General features: G+C 47.8%; 1 long non-coding RNA gene across 1 annotated transcript; it reads right to left on the bottom strand.

Annotated features, from left to right (window-relative positions):
• Nucleotides 1-7,821: 7,821 nt before the first annotated feature.
• On the bottom strand, nt 7,822-11,216 carry LOC129637892 (uncharacterized). The gene is made up of 5 exons (XR_008707625.1): nt 11,202-11,216; nt 9,438-9,692; nt 9,012-9,072; nt 8,184-8,329; nt 7,822-7,989 (listed from the first exon to the last, which is right to left on the bottom strand). It is a non-coding gene; the product is annotated as an uncharacterized LOC129637892 (long non-coding RNA).
• Nucleotides 11,217-14,447: the final 3,231 nt, after the last annotated feature.

The raw sequence follows: 14,447 nt of genomic DNA, 5'->3' as shown, positions 1-14,447 counted from the left end.
CGGGGCCATGCGGGTACTGGGCGGGACTGAGCGTTCAGGGGCCGGCCAGGCTACGAACTTTGGGCGGGGCTCTCCCAGGACTGGAGGGTGGGTTTAACTGAGACCATGCGACCTCCCCCAATGTTTGACATCGGCTCGACGCGGAGGAAGCCTAAGCTTTTGTTTAAGGGCCTCGATCGTCCTCTTCGTTCTTCTGAGCGAACAGAGAGAACTTCCTTAATATTCATCAAAGCCACTGATTCCTCTCTGCCCCCAGCATCCCTGAGGGCACAGCATCTTTGGCATTGATTGGATTCTCAGTCCAACCCTCGCCATTGGTCTCTTCCTCGCTACTGGTACCCCCAAACGCCCACAGGTCCAGTACTCATCTTTCGGTCTGTCTATCGCCCATAGGTCCAGCCCCCACTCACAGAGCAGTTACTGCCCACTTATTCTCTGACCACCCTGTGTGGTGGGGACCGGGATTGCTCTGGTGCGGGGATCTGCGAGGCCTGGGAGTGCTCTCCTGGACACTTGGCGGGTGGCGATCCGAGTGGTCCAGCATCCTCCGAGCTGAGGCCGGCCTTGCCTCTCACCCGCCCTAGGTGCAACGACGCTCCTGCTCCCCTCCCTCACCGCGCCTGCGCCCTCTGCTCGCCTCAACCTTTCCCACTCCTCCACTCGCCGCCCCCACCCCGGCCCTTTTCCCGGCTGGAGGCCCCAGTCTTCTGGTTGCGTGTCCTCACGTGGACAGAATGAAGACACTGTTGCTCTAGAAAATGCCACTCCCCTGACACCCCTCCCCTCCGCCTTCCTCCTCTTCCTCTGAGGCTGCTCCTGGGCTCCCTGGGCAGGGCAGGTCCAGGTCCCTTAGGGCCTGCCTGCCCGGGATGTCAGGCATTTCCCACGTCCTCTGCATCTTCTCCATCCTGTGTCCTTTAGCTCACCTACATTCTCCTGTATCCTCCTCAAGTCCAAACATCAGCAGAACCTGTGTCTGCCTCCCAAAGACTCCCAGCTTCCTCCTCGCCCCTACCTCCCCATCTGCAGATTCCTCATCCCCACCGTTGGTTCAGGTTCAGCAGCCAGACTTCCAACACCCTCCAATCCTTTCTCCAGGGGTCACCTCATTTCCTGGGTATTTTCTAGGTTCATTCAAAGGCCTTAGTAAGTTTATTTTCCATTATCTATTAATAGTCCACTGACTTATTTAACTTATATGCAGAGTACATCATGAGAAACGCTGGGCTGGAAGAAGCACAAGCTGGAATCAAGATTGCTGGGAGAAATATCAATAACCTCAAATATGCAGATGACACCACCCTTATGGCAGAAAGTGAAGAAGAACTAAAAAGCCTCTTGATGAAAGTGAAAGTGGAGAGTGAAAAAGTTGGCTTAAAGCTCAACATTCAGAAAACGAAGATCATGGCATCTGGTTCCATCACTTCATGGCAGATAGACAGGGAAACAGTGGAAACAGTGGCTGACTTTATTTTTCTGGGCTCCAAAATCACTGCAGATGGTGATTGCAGCAATGAAATTAAAAGATGCTTACTCCTTGGAAGGAAAGTTATGATCAACCTAGACAGCATATTAAAAAGCAGAGACATTACTTTGCCAACAAAGGTCCGTCTAGTCAAGGCTACAGTTTTTCCAGTGGTCATGTATGAGTGTGAGAGTTGGACTGTGAAGAAAGCTAAGTGCCGAAGAACTGATGCTTTTGAACTGTGGTGTTGGAGAAGACTCCTGAGAGTCCCTTGGACTGCAAGGAGATCCAACCAGTCCATCCTAAAGGAGATCAGTCCTGGGTATTCATTGGAAGGACTGATGCTGAAGCTGAAACTCCAATACTTTGGCCACCTGATGCAAAGAGCTGACTCATTTGAAAAAGACCCTGATTCTGGGAAAGATTGAGGGCAGGAGGAGAAGGGGACGACAGAGGATGAGATGGCTGGATGGCATCATTGACTCGATGGACATGGGTTTGGGTGGACTCCGGGAGTTGGTGATGGACAGGGAGGCCTGGCGTGCTGCGGTTCATGGGGTGGCAGAGTCGGACACGACTGAGCAACTGAACTGGACTGAACTGAATCCACTGACTACTGGTTGTTTCTAATTTTATTATGTTATAAATATCTTTGTATACAAATTTGATTATCTCTGATTATCCCCTTTCATAAAATTTCAAAATGAAAGAGTTAAAGAAGGCAAATATCTTTAAGGGCTTTTAGAACTTATTGCCAGATTGTCCCTAAGGAAATGCACAAGCTTGGAGTCAGATGCCTGGATTCAAATCCCAGCTCTGGCGGTAGCTAGCTGTGTGACAATCAATTGCTTCCCCTTTCTGTGTCTCAGTTTTCTCATCTAGTAAATGGATATAATAAGACCACCTACCTCAGGAAGATATTGTGAGAATTCACAGAGTAGCATGCTGTGGGCCATAGGTTCCAACGTTTATATTTCTTAGTCCTGTGGTTCTCAGAAATTTTGGTCTCAGAATCCTTTTAAAGAGTGATTCAGTTCAGTTCAGTTCAGTTCAGTCACTCAGTCATGTCCGACTCTTTGCAACCCCATGAATCGCAGCACTCCAGGCCTCCCTGTCCATCACCAACTCCTGGAGTTCACTCAGACTCACGTCCATCGAGTCGGTGATGCCATCCAGCCATCTCATCCTCTGTCGTCCCCTTTTCCTCCTGCCCCCAATCCCTCCCAGCATCAGAGTCTTTTCCAATGAGTCAACTCTTCGCATGAGGTGGCCAAAGTATTGGAGTTTCAGCTTGAGCATCATTCCTTCCAAAGAAATCCCAGGGCTGATCTCCTTCAGAATGGACTGGTTGGATCTCCTTGCAGTCCAAGGGACTCTCAAGAGTCTTCTCCAACACCACAGTTCAAAAGCATCAATTCTTCGGCGCTCAGCCTTCTTCACAGTCCAACTCTCACATCCATACATGACCACAGCTCTTTAAATTATTGAGCAGCTCAAAGAGCTTTTGTTTTTATAGGTTTCATCTAGCAATATTTCCAATATCAAAGTTAATCTGAAAATATAAAATAACAATGATAAATTCACTGACTATTTCTTCAAACCAAAAATGAGTGAGAAGAATGGCAGTGTGCTACATTAAAAAAAAATCTATTTGGGGACTTCCCTAGTAGTCAAGTGGTTAAGATTCAGGACTCCCACTGCAGGGGGCATCGGTTCTACCCTTGGTTGGGGAAATAAGACCCCACATGATTTGTGGCATGGCCCAAAAAACAATCTGTTTAATATCACATTTGAGAAAAGACAGCTGGCTTCTCATATCTGTGTCTGCCTTCACTCTATAAGAATACATTGATTTGATTGAAGTGCATGAAGAAAATTTAGCCTCAGATTAAAAAAAAAACTTGGAAAAGAAAGTAGTCTTTTTAGAGCCTTTTCAGATAATTGTGGCTATTCTTCTTTGATACTACACCGACACTCGGAATGTGGTGGTTTTTTGAAGGTTAGCTGCAACGTGGAATCTCAGATGATACCTGTGTGCTTTTTGTGTTCTATTACATGAGAACCCACGGATCTATCTTGCGCTTTAAAAAGATCTTTTATTCACATGTGATGTTGTAAATCACGTGTTGGTCTTTCCAAACATATTTGTTCACTGAGTAGATCTTGCGACCGTTGACACATCTTATTATACAATGTGAAAAAAAAAGTATAACATTCATGAATATTGCAACTCTCTGGCAATATTGGGAAGTTGTAAAGCTAAAGGTGGCAGATACAATCTCCAAAATTGTACTTTTTGCCAAAAGCCTTAGAACTTTATTATTGGCAACAAATTCTGCCAGTTTGGTGTCACTGCCTTGATTCACACTAAGAACCATCATTGCTTCGCATCATTGGTGCAAACTCATCACAGTGAAAAAGGCCACAATTGCCTCAGTATTATTAATACTATCAAATATTCATGGGCCTCCTGAAAGGGCTTTGGGAACCCCTAGAGGCCACCAGAATACACTTTGAGACCTGCTGCGCTATTCATTTTTCTATGAACTTGTTCATCTTTTCCTTAATGATTTAAGAAACCTTACTGAATTCAGTTAACCCTAGCATTCCACATTTGATGGAAACATTATCATTTGCATCTGGTGGGGGAGGTGGTTGGGAAAATTGGTGTATGCATCTACACATCTGAATATTTATTTATTTATTGGCCACGCCTACCCACTTGTAAGATCTTGGTCCCCAATCAGGAATCAAACCAGGGCCCTTGATAGTACAAGCAGGACAACTACTGCACCACCAGGGAATTCCATATTCAGCTAAATCTAATGGTCTTTTCCAATTTGGGTTTCTTGATTTTTAAAAAATCATCCTGGCCTTCCCCGGTGGTATAGTGGCTAAGAACCGCCTGCCAATGCAAGAGACATGGGTTTGACCCCTTGTCCAGGAAGATTCCACATGCCCTGCGCAACTAAAGCCCGTGTACCACAATTACCGAAGCCCGAGCACCCTAGAGCCTACATGCTGCAACTACCGAAGCCCATGTGCCTAGAACCTGTGCTCCACAACAAGAGAAGCTACCACAATGAGAAGCCCTCGCACCGCAATGAAAAGTGGACCCCTCGCATCCCAACTAGAGAAAGCCTGGATGCAACAACGAAGACCCAGCATAACCAAAAATAGATCAATAAATAAAATTTTTTAAAAATAAATAAAATAATCCTAAGCAAGTTCTTCCCATATTAGTATTGGTGTGTCAGTGGTACGGAACAAAGGATCACAAATGGAGTGGCTGAAACAACAGAAACTTCTCATCTGATAGTTCTGGAAGCCAGAAATTTGAGGTCAAGGTGTGGACAGGGTGGGTTCCTTCTGAGGGCTGAGTTGTTCAGTTGCTCAGTCGTGTCCGACTCTTTGCGACCCCGTGGACTGCAGCACAGCAGGCTCCCCGTCCTTCACTGTCTCCCCGAGTATGCTCAAACTCGAGTCCTTTGAGCGGGTGGTACCATCGACCATCTCAGGGCTGGGAGGGAGAGTCTGTTCCAGGCCTCCCTCCTTGGCTTCTAGACGCGTCACCCCGATCTCTGCTGTCACCGTCACAGAGCATCCTCCTGTGTGCCTTTCTGTGTCCATATCTCCCCTCTTCATAAGGACACCTGTCATTTGAATTGGGTCCACCCTAGCAACTTCATCTTAACACGATCATCTTAAGGACTTAATGGCAAACTCCTTATTTCTAAACGAGGTCACATTCACAAGCACTGGGGATTAGGACTTGAACTTCTTCGTGTGGGGAGTGGGGACACAATTCAATTCATAGCATTTGCTTTGACTTGTTTCTAATGGTTTGATAATTTCTCCCTTTCCGCTCAATTCTCTCATGTTTTGGAATTTATTTATTTTTAAAATATATTGCCAAATTGTTTCCAAACCCTGATAATGCTTAAGGACCTGTCTATAATTTTAATCGATTGAAAATTGAATTTCTCATTGCCCCTATCAAATAGTTTTATTCAGCATGTGGGATCTTAATTCCCTGACCACAGATCAAGTCCATGCTCCCTGCAGTGGAAGCTGGGAATCTTAACCACTGGACCACCAGGGAAGTCCCCTGGGATTTATTTATTCAACAAATACGTGTCTAATAGTGACTAATGTATATTTCCAAAGGGAAAATTTTATTCTGTGTCAACTGTACTTCAAGGACATTGCTTTTGTAAAAAATAAGTGTTGTGAAAGGAAGAAAGAAAGAAGGGAGGGAGGAAAGAAAGAAAGAAAGAGAGGAAGGAGACGGAAGAGGGGCCTCCAATTAGTATTGAGCTTTATGTCGGAGGACTTTGGAGTGAAGGATATCGCCTGTATTCTTCAGATAGCCAGCCATCTGACAGGTTGTCAGAGATCCTTCCTGGATGAATCACCACCCTCCCCCAACCCCTGCAGAAGACAAGTTAGAGCCGGTGCCCGGGCCTCAAAGGACCTGGATGGGCCTCCGAGGTTGGCTGGCTCAGACGGCACCCCCACGCGCCCCTTCCTTGCCACCAGGAGCATCAGCTGCAGTGTCCACGGGTGGGAAACATGGGTCTGCTCTCCATGGGACAGCATGGGACCCCCATGGGACCCATCCTGGGACATGCACAGAGGTCATGTACACAGAAGGGCTGTTTGGTTTCTCTGGTCTTCTGTTCCCCCCATCCCATTACTGAATAAGTAGAAGACTTCCTGTTTATCCTCTGACATAGTTGTTTCGTGGCCAGTTTCACTCCTTGGCCTATCCTGAGGTGATCCGGATTTAGCCTCAGGCTTTTTGAATTATTTATAACAGTGAAACAAATATGACGTGACTCAGATGTCCATCCACCGATATGTGGATAAATAAATGCTGACTATCCCTCAATGCAGCGTTACTCGGCCATGTGCTGTGTCTGTGCTAAGTCGCTTCAGTGGTGTCCGACTCTTTGTGACCCTATGGACTTGTAGCCTGCTGGGCTCCTCTGTCTATGGAATTCTCCAGGCAACAATACTGGAGTGGGTTGCCATTTCCCTCTCCAGGGGATCTTCCCGACCCAGGGGTGGAACCCGGGTCTCCCACATTTCGCGCAGATTCTTTACTGTCTGAGCCACCATAATAAGGGACCAAATACAGATTCCTGTACACCGTGGAGGAACCTGGGAGACCTCACTGCTGGATGAAAGAAGCCAGACAGTAAATGACAAATACTGCTGTTCCATTTATGTGAAACGCAGAGAAAAGGCAAATCCATAGACACAGAAAGTAGACTAGTAATGGCTGGGGCTGAGAGATTTGGGGGGAAACGAGGAGTGACAGCTGAAAGGGGACTGGGTTTCTTTGGTGGTTATGACAGCATTCTGTGATTAGATAATGGTGATGGTTGTAAATATACTATTAATAAAAGCCACAAAGCTGTACACTCTAAAATGGTGAATACTGGGAATTCCCTGTTGGTCTAGTGGTTAGGATTCAGGGCTTTCACAGTCCTGCAGGGATGTGGTGGTGGGAGGGGGAATTCCATCCCTGGTGGCGGAACGGAGATCCTGCAAGCTGTGTGGCCCCAAATTTTTTTGTTTAAATAAAAAATGGTGAATATTATGGCATGTGAATTAAATCTCAGTCAAAAAAATTTTTTTTAAAAACAGAGAATTCCCTGTGGTGTTTAGGAGTTCATGATTCCATTGCAGGGGGCACAGGTTTGATTGATCTCTGTTCCGGGAACTAGGATCCAGCATGCAGATAAAAAGAAAAAGAAAAGAAAAAATAATAAATGTGGGAGTTTGGGATTAGCAGATGCAAATTATTATGTATAAATTGGATAAACAACAAGGTCCTGCTGTATAGCACAGGGAACTATATTTAATATCCTGTAATAAATCATAACAGGAAAGAATATGAAAAAGAGTATATATATATGTGGTATATATGATTCAGTATAACTGAATCACTTTGCTGTACAACAGCAGGAATTAACACAGCATTGCAAATCAACTCTACGTCAGTAAAATAAATCAAAGCATAGTTGTCATAAAAATCTCAGTTGCTGTCCACAGTAAATCGGAAAACTGGCAGGTGTGATAAATCCCACTTATCTGGTGTGAGAAGTGTTGGTGTGTGACTGTGCGTGCAGGAGAGGAAAAGCAGGGTGCTTTTCCCTTGTCAGGGCTTCAGAGCACAGAGGCCCCAAAAGGCTCCCCATGGGCTGAGAGGTGGCCCGGGCCAGGCAGCCCTGGACAAGGGTCAGGAGCCTGGTTGGGGTGGGGATGGTTCAGGGCTCCTTAGGTTAGAGCTGGGCCTCCAAGGACCCTGAATCCTGCAATTCAGACACCAGTTCTGTAATAGAGTCAGGCACATTCAATGAATTTATTTTTTTGCCCACAAGTTGATTTTGTTCAAACCCCAAAGATAAAATGTTGCTTCAAAGAATTCCTGACCCCAGGAAGGTGGACTCTCCAGTCTGCAGGGGACTGGGAGAGGATTCCTTTCAATACATTTTAGGGTTCTTGTTCATTTTTACCTGCAAGAGAAGCGGGTGGGGTCAGGCAGGGCCCAGAACTGACCACGGGAGGAGGACAAAGGTGGCCAGTTGGGTGGGGCCACTAGGCCTCCAGGCCAATGGAGGGAGTCCCACCACCTTCTCCCCACCGCACCTGTGCCTCCCCCAAACCACACCCAGGCCTCCCTCTTACTCACACACTCCCCGATCCCTACCTGTGGTCAACCTAGGACTTCTGAGGGCATGGTCTTTCAGTGCTCTTCTTCCAGGCGTACAAGGCCATCCCAGCGACCACCACTAGCGCAGCGGGCCACACCGCAGACCCTATGGCCATGAAACCCACAGACAGAGAACCCTTTGCCTATAAGGGAGGAATGAGGTCAGGTGACCTGAGTGACACCAGGGTGACCTCACAGGATGGAGACAGTGAGGGGATTGTAGGGCTCGGGGTCCCAGACTGACAGGAGAAGGTGCAGGAACCAGAGAAAAGACAGAGACACTCAAAAAGATGGCCCCATCCTGCCCCTCCACCCCCAGTTGAGCAGAAAGAATAAACTCTAAGGCAGATGCTGGCCTTGCCCCTCCCTCTGCAGTAACAATCCGGTAATTTCAAGGCAGCGACTTGACCCTCGTGGAGATGGCACCCTCTGCCTCCTGGACTGGTGGGAGGAAACAAGTGCCCACCGGGTGGGGGGGCATCTGGGACGGGACTGCCTGTGGGGAGCCCTTCTGGGTGAGCCAGGTATAGGCTTTAGGGTTTGGGCGAGGGGGCACTCTGGCTCCTCAAGCATGGCTCCAGCCAGACCCAGGCTCCCAGCAGGGGGTGGAGGCCGAGGGCTCCCTCAGGTCCCCTGAACCTCCTGGTCTGTCGCTGGGGATGTGCTGGGGTCTCAGTCCAAGGGAAGCGGTCCCTCCACCCTCACCCCCAGGTCCCTGGAGACTTAATCTGTTCTGGAAACAGCCAGGGTCCTACTCTTGTGCTGGCAGCTGTTGGCTGGGCCTGGTCAGGTCCAGCTGGTTTTGAGGGTGGACTTGTCTCTCACCACGAAGAAGATTATCCCGCTTTTCACATCTGTCATCTTCTCAAGGTATCAGAGTTCACCCCTGTAGGGGGACACCTGTAGTCATCTTCCTTCCCACACACTCCGACTCCCCCAAGGTCCCCCGGGTCCCCCCGCAGAGACTGAGGCCCCTCCCCAACCCTTCTGGAGGGGTCGCCCAGACAAGAGACAAGTGCCACTTGCCTGGAGCTGACCTTGGGGGTTGGGGGTCCGCTGGAAGGTGACAGTGGGGTGTAGGCTGGGCCACCCCAGGGACTGCTGGGTGTGGAGAAAGGAGCATCTAGGTTCCCTCCCCCACTCTCCCCTACTTCCTGCCCAACTGCCCCCACCCCGAGCCTGTTCAAAAGTACCCCCACATGTTGGTGGGGCAGCAATCCCACTCTGGTCCCCAGTCTGGCACCCCCTCACCTTTTGAAGGAAGCCGAGCTCTCTCCTCTCCGACTCTCAGCTCTAACTAGGCCAGATCAACAAATGGACTTGGTACTGCTATTTGCTTTCTCCTCCCTCCCATGCACCACACCGCACCACCGCGGCGTCTTAGAAAAGCAGCAGCTTCCAGGAAACCAAGGTTCTGAGATCACGCATGCGTAGTTGTTCAGTCGTGTCTGACTCTTTGCGACCCCTATGGGCGGTAGCCCGCCAGGCTGCTCTGTTCATGGGATTCTGCAGACAAGAATACTGGAGTGGATTGCCGTGCCCCGCTACAGAGGCTTTTCTCAACCCAGAAATCAAACCTGCGTCTCTTACATCTCCTGTATTGGCAGGCGGTTTCTTTACCACTACCGCCACTGGGAAGCAATGGTTTGTTCCATTGTTCTCTTTCGTCTGCTCTGCAACAAAAGCTTTTAAAGGTACCAGCTGTGAGACAACTCAGGGCTCCATGGGTGCAGATGAGGGGGAGAGGGAGCGCCCAGCACTTGGGCGGGCTTCCCACGTAGATGGTAAAGGAGGCATGGAGAGGCTGTAGGCCACAGGCTGCAGAAAATGGAGCCAAAGACCCCATAACTTGGAGCCCTTTGGAGAGGAGGCTGAGCTCATGCGTAAACACAGCTGCAAGTCCAGCCGCTCAGTCCAGTCCCTGCCCACGCAGTAGCCTCCAGCTCCTACTGATCAGAATCCCTGTAGCCAATAGGTTTGGCAGCGGACATTTACTCTGGGAGGTCCCAGCCGGGAGCCTTCAGTCCTGGGAGACTTCCTGGAGGAGGTGACAGTTGGTCTTGGGAGGGCAGTGACTTGGGGAGGGCTGTGTCCTTGGGGAGAGCTAGCAGGAGGAAGCCTGAGGCTTCCTGGGGACAGGTCCTGCAGGAGGAGGCCCGGAGTCTCTGACACATACAAAACATCCCTCATCTTACCATCCACTGCCCACCATCCCTGTATCATCTACTTCCCTATGTTGGCAGAGAATACAGCCTGCCTGATGCATGTGCATTGACAACCAGGAGAACAGAGTTGCTCTTTTAATGCAAGGTTTTTTCACCATTATTTTAAGTACTATCCTGTAGATGGACATTTAGGTTTATCCCATTTTTTTCATATTATGAATTTGTGCCAATACTATGCATGCATGGATGTCTCCTTCTGACCTTCAGCTGGCATCATGCTCTGTGGCCTCTCCAGGGAGTGGCTCCCACCAATGCTCCTAGGGCTCCGCGGTTTAGGGTACCAGCTGAGGGAGTGCCACTTTATATTTTTGTAAAATATGTTTACACTTTTATAAAGAACGTTTGCATTTTTATAAAATATTTATATTTTTATAAAATACATTTATATTTTATAACATGTTTTATAAAATGTTTACATTTTTATGAAATATGCTTATAATTTTTAAGTGATAGGATTTTGATTGGTCTTTTATAAAATATTTATATAAAATATGTTTGTATTTTAATGAAATTATGTTTATATTTTTATGACATACATTTGTAATTTTTAAGTGATGGGATTTTGATTGGTTGGTCTTTTATTTTCAGTGTTTAGGGGTTTTTTCCCCTCTCAGTATTTTTTTTAAGATTAAAAAAGTATCATACTTTATTTGAATTTTCATGAAGCCTCAACTGCTAAGAAATAAAGGTAGTGCTCTAAAAAAAGCTCTAGAAACCCCCAAGTTGCAAAGAGCATCCACCCGGAGAAGAAAGGGGTGGGGAGCACAGTGCATCCTGGTCTGTGGCTTACCTGTATGCGAAATTGCCACAAATGGCGTGGCTCAAAACAACAGGAATTTGTCTCCCGCAGTCTGGAGGCCAGAAGTCCTAACTCTAGGCATTGCAGAGTCTTCCACCCTTCCAGAGGCCCTGGGGGAGGAGTCTCCCAGCTCTCCCGCATCTGGTGGCTGCTGGCACCCCTCGGTTTGTGTTTGCATCCCTCTTATCTCTGCCTCCATCTTCCTACGGCCTTCTCTCCTATGCATCCGTCTCCTCCCTCAACTCATGGTGATTTCCTCTGGAGATCCTTCACTAGTTACCTCTGCCAAGCCCCTGGCTCTAAACAAAGTACATTCTGAGGTTCCAGATGAACATGAAGTTTGGGGGGGCCACTAGTCAACACGCTACACTGTAGGATACACATTACATTTCAAAGAAAAATTAAGATCTCTTTCTGGGGACTTTCCTGGTGGCTCAGGGGTAAAGAATCTGCCTACCATTGCAGGAGACGCGGGTTTGATCCCTGATCCGGGAAGATCCCACAAGCGGTGGAGCAACTGAGCCCAAGTGGCAAAACTGCTGAGCCTGTGCTCTAGAGCCCAGGAGCCGCAACAAGAGAAGCCGCTGCAATGGGAAGCCAGAGCACCACAACTAGTGAGTAGCCCCCACTCGCTGCAACCAGAAGAAAACCTGAGCAGCAACGAAGACCTAGCATGGCCAAAAATAAATAAATAAATACAATGTTTAAATTAAAAAAAATCTTTTAGGAGGTTTCATGAAGATTGGAGGGGAAGCCCAGAGGCTGGGAGCCTGGAGAGGAGACTGTCTGTAGAGTCCAGAAATGAAAACATTTGTCCCCACGGTAACCTGCATACTAAAGTTCACAGCAGCACTATTCACAATAGCCATAATGTAGAAACAACTCAAAAGTCCGTCAGTGAATGCATGGGTAAACAAAATGTGGTATATATACATTCAACGGGGTATTATTGTCATAAAAAAAGAGTGAACTGCTGACACGTGCTACAACATAAATCTTAGAAACATTATGCTAAGTACAACAAGATGGGTGTGAAAGGACAGATAGACTCCACCCTGTGAGTGCGGGGTGCACACAGCAGGCCTAATATACTTTCCCAGCTTTAAGAATGCAGAAACAGCCTGGATCGGCAACAGAGACATCAGTGGTTTAATGAACAGAGGGATCGTAACACATCTGGGCAGGCCTTCCCTGGTGGCTCAGACAGTAAAGAATCTTAATGCAGGAGACCTGGGTTTGATCCCTGGGTTGGGAAGGAAATTTCCTTCCCTTGAGAAGGAAATGGCTACCCACTTCAGTATTCTTTCCTGGAAAATTCCATGGATGAGGAGCCTGGCAGGCTATACAGCCCATGGGGTTGCTAAGAATTGCACAAAAGTGAGCAACTTTCACTTACATGTCTGAGCAAGGTCCTGGAGCAACCACCTCACCGTGTGGGGTTGACAGTGGGCAGGATAAAGTGGCAGCCTTGGCTCCCAGGCACACTCCTTAGTGCTCCTTTAATAAGAACAATCACTAGCTGGGTCCTGGGGGCAAGTACGTCAGAAAGTCAGTCTTGTGCTTAAAATGCAAGTGAAGCAGGCGCTGGCCTGCACAGGGAGCAAGGCATGCACAGGGCATGCACAGGGAGCAAGAGAACAGCCCTCTTGAGGGGCCCAATCGAGCAATGAGGAACCTAGAACTGATGCAGGAAGGGGTCCCCTTCTAGGGCCCGACAGTGGGCTGTTGCCTAACACTCAGAAATGGATTGTCTGAGGAGACACACATGCTGACAAAGCAAGAGACTTTACTGAGGAGTGCCTGGGCAGAGAGCCGCAGGGTAAGAGAACTCAGGGGTCTCAAGGTTAGCAGTCTCGGGGTTTATGGTGATGGGGTTAGTTTCTGGCCAATCCTTCTGACTCAGGGTGCTGCTTGGTGGCCAGCGCGTCGCTCAGCCAAGGTGGATTCCAGGAAGAAGGATTCTGGGAGGACACATGGACCGGTGTCTCCTTTTGACCTTTCGCTAGTTCTTTTGTTTGGAGGTGGCTTGTTTGTTTCATTTTCCTTATTAGGATCTCCTGTTGTAGAATAACTCATGCGAATGGTAACTGTGGTGCCTGGCCAGGACAGTTTCAGTCAGAATAGGCAAATTCTTAGAAAATAGAATAGAGTTTACCAAGGGCTAGGGGGTAGGAAAGTGAAAGAGCAGAGTGAAAAAGTTGGCTTAAAGCTCAACATTCAGAAAACGAAGATCATGGCATCTGGTCCCATCACTTCATGGGAAATAGATGGGGAAACAGTGTCAGACTTTATTTTTGGGGGCTCCAAAATCACTGCAGATGGTGATCGCAGCCATTAAATTAAAAGACACTTACTCCTTGGAAGGAAAGTTATGACCAACCTAGATAGTATATTGAAAAGCAGAGACATTACTTTGCCAACAAAGGTCCATGTAGTCAAGGCTATGGTTTTTCCTGTGGTCATGTATGGATGTGAGAGTTGGACTGTGAAGAAAGCTGAGTGCCAAAGAATTGATGCTTTTGAACTGTGGTGCTGGAGAAGTCTCTTAAGAGTCCCTTGGACTGCAAGGAGATCCAACCAGTCCAGACTAAAGGAGACCAGTCCTGGGTATTCATTGGAAGGACTGATGCTGAAGCTGAAACTCCAATACTTTGGCCACCTCATGCGAAGTGTTGACTCATTGGAAAAGACCCTGATGCTCTGAGGGATTGGGGGCAGGACGAGAAGGGGACGACAGAGGATGAGATGGCTGGATGGCATCACCGACTCGATGGACATGAGTTTGGGTGAACTCTGGGAGTTGGTGATGGACAGGGAGGCCTGGCGTGCTGTGATTCATGGGGTCGCAAAGAGTCAGACACGACTGATAGACTGAACTGAACTGAGAGGGTAGGAAGTAGTTATTGTTTAACGAGTACAGAGTTGGGGAATGAAAAAGTTCTGGAAATGGATAGTGGTGGTGGTCACACAACACCATGAATGTATTTAATGCCACGGAACTGTACATTCAGAAATTAGTTTAAATGGTAAAACTTATATTCATGTGCACTTTACCACACACAAAACAACTACACTGTAGTAACACTCCTGACCTATGAGGTTAGCCAAAATGGAAAAGCACTGTGAGGTAGTCCATTGGTGAAGCAGTGGGAAACGGGCCCTCTCTATATTCTGCCAGTGGGAATGCAAACTGGTACAACCCTTACAGAGAGGGATCAGTCCTTACTAACAAAACTG

Source organism: Bubalus kerabau, chromosome 23, assembly GCF_029407905.1.
Source record: "Bubalus kerabau isolate K-KA32 ecotype Philippines breed swamp buffalo chromosome 23, PCC_UOA_SB_1v2, whole genome shotgun sequence".
In the NCBI taxonomy this organism is placed as follows: domain Eukaryota; kingdom Metazoa; phylum Chordata; class Mammalia; order Artiodactyla; family Bovidae; genus Bubalus; species Bubalus kerabau.
Note: the sequence above shows the minus strand (reverse complement) of the source record. Positions and strands in the feature narration are given on the sequence as shown.